Here is an 11,409-nt window from a genome sequence, read left to right on the forward strand (position 1 = left end):
TTTCCTCCAGTCCTCAGGCACCTCTCCTGTTTCCCAACATTTATCAAAGATGATGGAAAGTGGCCTAGCAATGACGTCAGCCAGCTCCCTCAGCACCCACAGATGCATCCCATCTGGACTCATGGATTTATGGATGTCCAGATAGCTTAATTAGTCCTTAACCCAGTCCCCATCAACCAAGGGAGACTCCTCCATTGTCCTGACTTCCTCTGGGGCCTCAGGACAGCCTCCAGCAGTATAGACAAAGAAGGCACTCAGTAGCTCTGCCTTCTCTGTATCTTCTGTCACCAGGGCACCCACCTCATTCATCAGTGGGCCTATATTGCCTCTAGTGTTAGTTTTATCTGCCATGTATTTGAAGAAGCTCTTTCTGTTGTCTTTGACCCCTCTTGCAAGGTTTAATTCTAAGGAGGCCTAAGCTTTCCTAGTTGCCTCCCTACATCCTCTGACAACAGCCTTATATTCTACCCAAGTGACCAGCCCCTCCTTCCATGATCTGTAGACTCTCCTCTTCCACTTGAGTTTGCCCAGCAGTTCCCTGTTTAACCAAGCAGGTCACCTTGACTTCTCAAGTGCTCTGATCTTGAGCCTGGTAGAAGCAGTCCCTGAATGCTAGCCAACTATCTTGGGCTCCTTTACCTTCCAGTACCCTTGTCCACAGGATTTCCCCTAGAAATTGCTTGAAAAGGCCAAAGTTGGCCCTGCCGAAGTCCAGAGTTGTGATTCTGCTAGGTATTCTGTTCCTGCCACATAAGATCCCAAACTCCACCATCTCATGGTTGCTGCAGCCAAGACAGCCCTCAACCTTTACAGAGCTATCTTTAAAACAGTAAATCAGTCAGTTAATTAAGACTGAAAAACCACTGTGACCTTTTCAATCTACTTATGAAATTCATAATGAATTGCTTTCCAGAATGAGTAGGATTGCATGATACAGTGTAATAGACTGAAGCCAAAACTAACAAGATCTTTGAAGGTCTTGACTAGTCTGGGAGACTCTCAACTTCCCTGGAAGCAGACTTGTTACCTGGCACACAAAGCTATACCATCAGTTCTCATGAGCAGATTGTGAAATTCGCAATTTCCTAGGAAAATTTTTGTGCTGCAATCTACCCTGATTTTTTTTTGCTGTTGTCAGGCTGCTCACTTCTCATGCCAGCTGCTCCACCCACCTGTTCCCCTGTGTATAATTTAATAATCTCCATTTGATATAAACTAGAGCAGACCGAGGAAGCGTAAACTTTCAGTGTAGGATGATAGCATGGGGCAACTCTGGGGGAGTAGAATGTCTGGCAGTATACATACTGCAAGCACAAGATTTTGTTCAGCAGTAACGAAAAGATTGGTTCAGGGAAAATGTTCATTAAGTTGGTTGGTGTTACGGGGTTTGATTCTGCAAGGTGCTGTTCATCTTGTAGCCACACAAACATTTTTGAGGAAACGAAGTGTTCTTTTCCCTACTGTCCCATCTTCTAGCATTCCTCAGAAGTGGCAGTAAAGAGTCTGTATCCAAGCTGGAATTCTAGCTTCTACAGTTAGGAGACGAACCAGCTGACAGATACATCTTCCAGTCTTGGATCACAAAAATCCCACCAAAAAAAACCCACAACCCACACAAAAAGAACACCTTGCTCCCACATCACTTTAAATCTCACCTTTAACTTCCCAAAATTTTGGTTTAAAGTGATGGTAGTGTTTTCCTAGAGATTTAATAACTTACTATTTCTATCCAATTGCAATATTATTGTTACAATCCAACAGTACGAATTCCTTGGTAAAAACAGTGATTTAGTGTCATAGAAAACATGATCTTTCTGTCTTCAAACATCAGCTGCTGAAAAGTTAAACAAAAGTAGCATGCAAGCTGGCCGGACTCCCCCCTAGTGACAGCAGAGAGAGGAGAACTTTCAAATTGTGGTTCATCCCATCTTTCATAAGATGGCGAGAAACACATTTTAGAGTTCCCTATTCCTCTCCATTAATAAAGGGGCAATCTAGATAATCAGGTTGGAGTAAATGTCTAACTTCAGAGAGCTGAACTTTCGAAGTTTAAGTGTGACACAAAGACAATCCTAGGAATTTCCTTGTACATACTACCCCATACATGTATAAATAACTGTGTAACATTACATAAGAAATGTCAATGTTCTTTCATATCACCATTAGTATGACGGATGCACTTGACCCCCCCACTCTGTGACAATTACAAAGCATCAAGTCTTAAAAGAGAAACTGTAAGTAAGTTAATTTTCAATATTATCTTTCAATAATCCACACCTCAATTCTATTAAGGTACATCACTTCTAAAATCTGGTGACCACTGCTACCAGTTTTTCCTCTAAATATCCAGTTCTGTATTTTAGACATTGTTACACAAGGTGGCAGACAGGAGCCCTTTTTTACTATAATGAACCTGGAAGAATTTTTCTTTCTGTAATTGTGACAAGATGCAGTCCTAAAATCCCAAAACTTTAACCACAGTTAAACACACAAGCAGAGTATTCTATCTAACTTTACAGTGCAATAAATGATGGGTGCTTCTAAAAGCCTTCACATAGTTCCACTCTTAAAGACATACATTGGCATGGACATATTTTATGGATCACAGTTCTAAGCTACTAACAGCTGTACTGCGTGGGCCTAGATAAATACCTCTTACATGTATGACACGCTTCATTAAATCATTACAGTTACACTTAGGAAAGAACAAATCCTGCCAGCATTTATGTATGTGCTTGACTTCACCACCCTGACTACTCCTGGCATCAAGTATGATGTTCATAAGATCAAGGTGTAAGATATCACATGTAATAACTTGGAATGGAAATGCCTTCAAAACAAACAAACAACAAAAAACAAGACAACACATCAAACAAACAAACAAACACAGCAAAAAAGCCCATGCTTGCCCTAGCTGAAAGCTACTCAAGATTTCATTGTGGTTATCAGCAGTAGGCTGATGAATAAACATAAGATGCTCCAGAATTTACTCTGGTCAGGCATCAGGGAGAAGAACAGCATGAAACTAAAGGAGAGATAAATGAAGCAGAAGTGCAGAAGTGATTCTTCATAGCCTCCAAGTGTAACTTATTTGAAAATTCTGGTTGATCTTAGTGAAAAGTCAGGCAGGCCAACAGAAGGGCCAAATGTGCATGCTGAGGCAGAATTTAGTGCTAGACAGGTTTTGGAAGTAAAGCTCTGGAATTACGGTAGCTTTGCCTCTGAATTCTGCACCAAGTTGCCACAGAAATGTTTAATGTGTCTAACAGGAAAAGCAGATCTGTGGCTAAAGGCTTTCTCTTTGTTAATGTAGCAAACAGAGGATGAAATAGGATGCAGGTGATTATTAATCTCATGCTGCTCCATGTTTGATATGACCTAGATTTGGGAAAAGCAGGTAGTTATTAAAATGAGTTATTTAACATCCCAATGTATATAGAGAAGCTGTGTCGTGGAGTGCTTGAAAATCAGTCCAGCTTGTGCTATAATATATTTTGTTACGTTATTTTTCTTTTTTATCTTTTAATATCTTTGCTGCTTTTCACTGGCTGCTTCCAAGTTTTGAACTTCTACTTATCTTCAGACCTTCTCTTGTTGAATCAGCCTCTAATTTTGTGTCAAATCCTGATTTCCATAAGGGATCCATTATTAAATTCCCAGGCTAAGTGAGAGGATCCAAGGAAAGTACCCCATAAACAACCTAAAATTACAGAGATAATTTTAAATGGTAAGTCATGGACAAGATAAACCAGCGACTTCTACTATTTCTCCTGAAATTCCCTAAGTTTTGCACCTGTTAAAAAGGACTCCAGACTGTAACATTCCTAGTACATGCTTCTAGCAACAACTTACTTAATATTTTCTTACATTTGATGTTTCCTGTATCTAAACTGGGAGCCCTTCCTAGCCATTTGGTCTAGCTGCAGGCTCCATCTGCATCCTGACCCCCATGTCAATACAGGTGTTCACAAACTTTTCTGGCTCCCTCCACACTTTTCCCTGCATCTTGCTTCCCATGGGAAGGAACACAGATGAGAAGGGTGGAAGAGGGTTGTGGTATTCTGTGGCCAAATCTTCAAGTAGGACAATCATGTCACCAGGTCTCTGGGTGTATCCCAGTGTTCAGACATAGTTATTATTCACCCAATGTTTAGAGTAGTGCAGTCACTTTCCCTAACATAAAATTAGATGGTGTTACAAGTGATCAGAGCCCAGTTCCTTCCTTTTATGAGGCACAGACACAAGTCATATCAAGTTGATATTCCACACCAACCTGGAAGAGCTGCAACAACGGAATCTTTGGAAGATGTATCACAGGTGGAGTAATTAATGTCACTAGGACTTCCCCCCATGTTGAGAAAGATATTCCTCATTGTTAATTTCTACATTAACCACACTGGAATTGCATCCTAATTTCCAAATGTATGTGGGTGAGATGAAAGGAGCAGGACTACGGGACTTAACATGGAGATGTTGCAACAGTTATCTGGTGAGGCGGCTTGCAAGGGCTACAGCTACTCCAGGGAACAGCTTGCTTAGCTATGGTCCTACCTCTGAAGGGACTTGTGAAGTAAAATTGTACCAACAATAAAGCTCACCATTTTTACATGAGAAAGGACACATTTTACACAGAGTGTTGAAGCAGAAGCATTAACATGTATTGAAATTGCACTCTGCTTGTGGAACTGTTGAAGCACTTTCTGGTTCTTTTTTTCTTGCCTTTTTATTTCTCCATTACCGTTCAAAGAGGTTTCTAAAAACTACAGCACTGCTAGAGCTTTTCAACTTCCTGCTGTGATTTGTGGGCAGCAAGACTGTCACATTCATCTATGTTTCTTTGGCAGAGAGGAACAAAGAAAGAGATTGGAGGTTTTTTCTGTCACACTACATGAAGAGAAAGAATTGCCTTGCTACATAAGGCAGTGAAAAAGACTGCAAATTCTCTTCCAACACTCTTCTGAGACAAGCAGAGGCAGTAGGATCACTGGATAAATGATCTTTTCCTTGAAAACTGTTTGGAGAGACAGTCACAGAGAGAATATTGAAGTTATTAAAGTTCTGAAGATTATTGCATTACCTCAAAGAGAGGATCTGTTTTGGAAGGGGAATCGGAGGAGTTGAAAGACAATGAATATTATCAAACCAGCTGTTGAACATAGCAAATAGAGGGCTGCTTCGTCTAACATTTCTGTGTGTACAAACAAAACCACATACTACACTGTGCTGGGCTCCAGAGATCTGAAACAAGGATAATTTTCTTGGCCTTTTTTTCTCTCCAGATAATAGAAACAGATCTTAAGTAGGAATTCCAGAAATTCTAACTTTATCCTAAGATCTAAATGTTGAGGGAACAAATAATAGGAATTGATAAAAGTTAGTGTAATGCAGAGATCCTAGCACTGCTGAGAACTATTTAGGAATGCACCTAGCATTTTTCTAAACACCTTGCTTCCATACCACTTCTGGTTCTCAATAGGTGCATTAGGAGGTTTTTAGAAAGGAATTCTCATTTTGTAGTGCAAGAGTTCAAATATATCAGTAGGTATGCCAAAATGACAGCTGTCAGAAGCTGGACTGACAGTCTGCTATTATCTATTCTAGCCAGTCAAGTGCAGTCAAGGACAGCCTCATTTGCAGATCTGCCCATCTGCCACTCCACAAGCTATTCAAAGTCTAGTCCCCAAAGACAATTATTTTTCTAGTTCATCTTGGTTCCTCCTAAGTTCCTTCAACTTTTCTTGACCAGCAGCCACATCCACACTGAGCTATAACTCTCCCTCACTGAGCAGCTGGTGCAGTAGAAGCCCAGAGTCTCTCTTCAAAGTGATCTGACTCCTAAGCCAAGTTCTTTACTTACTCCTCCCTCTCTCAGACTGTCTAGTCAGCCAACAGAAACAGCCTGTCACTGTGACAATAACAGCATCAGAGAAATGCACAATAGTTTGATCCAAGAAGCGTGGTACAGTGCAACAGGTACATTGTACTGTACATGAGACCAAACAGGCCCTGGGCCAAAGATAAAGGATATTCAAAGAAACCACAGTTGAACCTCTGAAGAATTCTACCTCTGATAGATATTTTTTGGTACAGAAGTCACTGAGGCAGACAGCTTGCAATCCTATTTTAATTAAAGCAGGACAACTAGTTGTGAACAACTAAATTCATGACAGGAAAAAAACAAAACAGAACACAGATCAGTCTATAGATAATGAAACAAATCTAGTTGTAATTGAACTTACAGACAAGGGAGAAGTGTGCTGGTAACAAAACTATATCATTGGATTATCCTGAGTAGGAAGATACAGACTTTGCTGTTGAAAGAAAATGGTTCTTATTACAAAACATTTAAAGCAGATCCTTGGGTCAGCAAGCTCATTATCACAAGACTAGACTCTGATTTGTTGTGCATATCTGAGACTAGAAAATGGTTGCTCTCATGCTGACCCATCTGCTCTTAGTCCTTATCGTACAAACAAACAAATGTTCATGGTTTTGTCAGGTTCATTGAAACAGAAATTTCCAAAAAGGTAAGGAAAAATGAGGGCATAACTGCTGTTCCACTCCCACACACACACCATGATTCCTTCCCTTCCTTTCACTGCAGAAATGTCAAACTTGAGCTTTAAAAAATAATAATAAACTAGGATTCTTGAAAGTAATACGAATGACCTTATAGAAGCAGGAAAAGAATAAACAAAATTAAACAAAAACCACAACCAACACACACTACACCACATAAGGGTACAGAACAGGGAGTTGTTTCTTGTTATTCACCTTCTATACTACATTGTTCCAAGTTCTCTTAAGAAGCATTCCTCTAATCATGCTCTAAAATTAGTGGCAGATGATACTATCTATAATTAGGTAATTTCTGGAGATGTTTAGAAGATAAATTAGGTGTCTTCGGACTGCTTCTTTATAGCATTGTACTTCCATAATCCATATAACTATTATCCTGTTTCATGCTTTTCTCGGAACACCTTTAAAGTCAAGATTCAACAGGAGCCAAATAACACAGAAGATTGGCCAGACTTCTTTTCTAATTAAGTGCACTCAACAAAACAGTTAGAAACAGTTTCAAAATACACTTTCTACCTCTGTGTGTTGGTAAAATGGACTTGGAAAACGTGTACTTTGAGCGAAATACCAGAGACACGCACAAGATTAAAGATGCAAAGTCATGTGTATTCAGATGTGGGATAAAATTAATCACTAACACAGAAAAAGAAAAAAAAAAAAAAAAAGTCATGAAAGTATCTGTGGCCAGTGACTGTGTATTAAAAAAAAAAAAAAAAAATCACCAATCAAGTATTAGTTACAGTCACATTCCATACAGATGACTTGTTATGCTTGTAAGACCTGACTGCCATTTGCATTAGAAAGCTTCTATCCCGTGTCCTCTGTTCTGTACAAACAGCACTGTATTATTTGATCTGTCTTGAAATGTTTTCTGCTTATATTTGTGCTCATTTCAGATTGTTCAAGCAGTGGCAAAATTTGATCTTTGCCATATGTAACTGTTAGAATTATTTAATTTGCCAAATCAGCAAGTCTTCTGAAACAGCATTGTTAGGGGGCATTATAACAAGAAATATAGCTTAGCAGCAAGGGAAAAAAAATTCCTTTTGTTTTTTAAAAGAAATGATGCTAGCCATTCTGCTTCTGTACTTTTTCTCATCTATGTATATTCTTGCCAGCTCATGGAGAAAATAGCTAAGAGAATTGAACCCCACAGGAGATGCAGATGGCTCTTTGATTTACTTATTGGTGAAACAAAAAGAAATTCTGCCTGTGGACAGAAAAGCAGGGTTTGTTCTTTATTTTCCATTTACTGAAGATGAAAGCTCCCATATAAGGAACGTAGACATCCATGCTGCATTTCTTGCTTACATTGTCATCAAGGGCCTAGCATGTACATGATTGTCAAAACCTAGATTAAACATTGTAAATGACCACAGCACTTTCTTTCCAGAGCTAAAGCTATGATGTGATCTACAGCCATTTTCCCCTTATTTGGCAACAGCAGGGTTCATACTCCGGGCACAGTAAAAACACAACACCGAGCTATCAAGCAAAAGTAATCCTCTTTACTTCAAAACAGATGACTAGCTATTTGCATGGTTAAAAATACCAGAGTTTTCCCTGGGTAATCTGCTAGTCAGCCTGGTCTACTTTTTACCCTCCACAACTCTAGGTCATTCTTGTATTAAAAGCAAAAGCCTCCACCCTTACTGAAATTCTCTTTAATACCTTCACATCATAAAACAAATATACAAAAATCCAAAGTGATCACCTATACCTTTACAACTCATTTTTTTCCCATTAGACTTTTTTCAGTTATATTTTTATATAATGTTGAAAAAAATTAAGATTGTAAACTCATTATGTATGGTAGTCCAACTTTTGCAGCAGCGTTATTAGATTTTTGTGGTTCCTCTAAGAAAAATTAAGGTTTCTGCAAGCATAAGCTTAGTAGCAAGATGTCTGCTATGGAAACTGCAAGAAATTACAGGGAACTTGCCCATCACTTTGTGAAGCACAGAGAGCCAGCACCAATCACAACAATGGGTGATGCTGGTTGTCAAAGAGGTTGGGGCCATGACACACAGATAAGGATTCAGCACCTCACAGGAGCCACATCTCCTGGAAAGGCCCCAAAAATTGTATAAAAAAATCTCCTCTCTCCCAAAGCAAGCAAGCTCCTGAGGACACAGTGGCAGACACAGCTTTATTGCACACAGAGTGAGGATTCTGCAAAGGAGTCCAGCCTCTGTCATAATCAGTGAGAGGTAGGGAACATAACTGTAAATAACCAAATGTTCCTGGTGTGACAGTGTTAGATATTCATTTTATGAAAAAATGGATGATGGCAGGTAAAATAGCTCTCTTTGGCAATTTTTAAAGTTTTAAAGTTGTATGCCAGAGTACACAGTAGTCACATGAAGCAAGAAGAAATTAAGAGGCTTGCTTAAAAGTCTGTATTATGTCCTCAGCCATCAGACAGATGGTTCAAGATAAGAATTAATTCTTAAGTAAATGGTAAGTGCCGACAACAATATTTTGTCCATCATCAATATAAATGAACTAATTTTCTTAACAAATATAATTATATGAAAGAAAAGTTGACCTAGAAAGGGAAAAATTGGTCAGAATCTAAATCTTTCTGAAGTAAAACTAAAGAGAGAAAAAAAATAAAAGGGCACACAAATTGCTTTTCTGAGAAAGGCCATACTTACTAGCAGCATCACCTTTTTTAAAGAAAATAAGCATATACAACTATCAACCCCATTTTAAAATATAACCCACACTGAGAAATTACTAGCAAGGTATCTTTTATAACATTGCACTAATATGGATCTCTGGTAGCAGCCTTACACAGGCTGTCACTGCTGTTCTCTGATGTAGGAGGGAGACAAGTATGTGAGGCAGCACAGACTGGCAGAGCAGGCTACACACACTGCGCTTGCCAAGATGCCTGAAGTATGGAGCAAAACTCTGCCATTCAGCCAAATGTGGAGCCTGGGGAAGTCTAGCAGCAATAAATAGTGACACCTAAGGGAAGGAGTGAACATTTCCCAAGGGAAACAAACATTCATGCAACAGAAGAAAAAACAGCTCCTCAAGTCCTCTCAAAATAACTTTCATGATTCCCAAACAAAATACAAACAAACAAAATCCACACAACAAACCACATCATACAACACTGGAACACAGTTTTAGAAGGGCAAGTTGCATATCACACTATGAGCCCAGAACAGGAAAACTGGAAGAAAAAACTTCAGTCATTAGAAAGGCCTCTAGTCATCCAAAAGGTCAAAGCAGCTGTTTCCAGTATCACCTAGGGCAACCTCACCCACCTCTGTCCTCCACATAAAGTTCCAGAAAACCCTGCTGTCTAAGAAAATTTCCATTACTGGAACATTAAAAGTAATATAATACCATAATGTCAATATTATGATTGACACCGCATCAATTCTGCAGCAAAACAATCTCTCCAAAAAGGTCAAACAGGTTCATCCTCTCTGTAGAAGAAATTATTTCCTCCTCTGGAAGAAAACATTTTTAGCTTCATATGTCATACAAACAACAAAGCCTGCACACCCTCTGGACAATCTAGCAGGGAAGAGGTATATCTTCTGTTCTGCTGTTCTGTGACCTACACTTCCTTGGGAACACACTTCTCACAATAATTTTCTGCTCGCCAGCTCTGATTACCAGAAGATCCTCACAATTATCCCATTCAGCAACCATAATGCTCAAAGATGTTGTCACCTGAAATAGAAAACTGTACTGGTAAAAGAATTATATAGGTTTACCAGACAGTAGGAGACAAAAATCTCCATTATATTCTTGCTTTAACACCTCTGTACCTAATTTTAGCTTGAGTAAGTCCCTGGTGATATCAGGAAAATACTTCAGTTGAGAATAAGACCTTAGAGAATACTGCAGAATTCAACCTTAAGCCACATTCTGATACATCTTCTGCATCTTTCTGTGTCATGTTCTTGTTTGTCCATGTCCCACAACATAGCATCTGTGTGTTTCTCTATCTTAATGTCACCAAATGCTAGTTTACACAGAAGGGCTTACTTAGGTTCTAGCTAGTTATATACTGTACAAACACAAATTAGCAGCTTACAGAAATGATTCTGAAAACTTCCATATCAGAGAACATTAAAATAGTTCATTTATTCTCTCCAGTACTGGTAAAATAGTAGATGCTTAGGGAAGAGCGCATGACAACAGAGCAAACATGCAGCAATATACCCCCAGTACTCCCCCAACTTCCAGTTGTCTGTGTCTTGGGGATATCAGTTTCATTATCTAGAAGTCTCATAATTAGATGGGTTTTCTTTCACTACTTTGAACATGTGCAAACCTTTTGGCATGCACAACATCCTTTGGCAGCAAACTCCATAGTTCAGATGCACATTATGTGCATGCATCTTTTTTGTTTTGAACCTCATCTTTTGATGCCCTTCTTTCACAGACCAGAAAACACAATGATCACTCAGATCCTATCTGTTCTCTCAATGTCACTCACCATTTTATAGATCCTGTTATATCACACATGAGCAGACTTTCACAGACTGTAAACTTGTTAGGTTTGTAGTCACTTCTCGTGTGGAAGTCATTCTGCAACTTCAGTCTTCCTTATTTCTCTTTCTGCTGTTAACTTCCGAGATCAGGAAAGTTAGAGTATTTGTTTTGTTCTGTATTCCATCTTTATAATTTCTAACACATAACTGCTTTTTGTAATCACCACAGAGCACTGCACTTACATTTTCGTAAAACTACTCATAACTGCAGTTTCCCTTTCCTGACTGGAAGCAGCTAATTCAGAACTCTGCATTTCATATATAAAATTAAGAATAATTTTCTTCATCTGTGTTGTTTTACCTTTCTCTA

The sequence above is a fragment of the Streptopelia decaocto genome (genome assembly GCF_964273445.1).
Source record: "Streptopelia decaocto genome assembly, chromosome: 4".
In the NCBI taxonomy this organism is placed as follows: Eukaryota; Metazoa; Chordata; class Aves; order Columbiformes; family Columbidae; genus Streptopelia; species Streptopelia decaocto.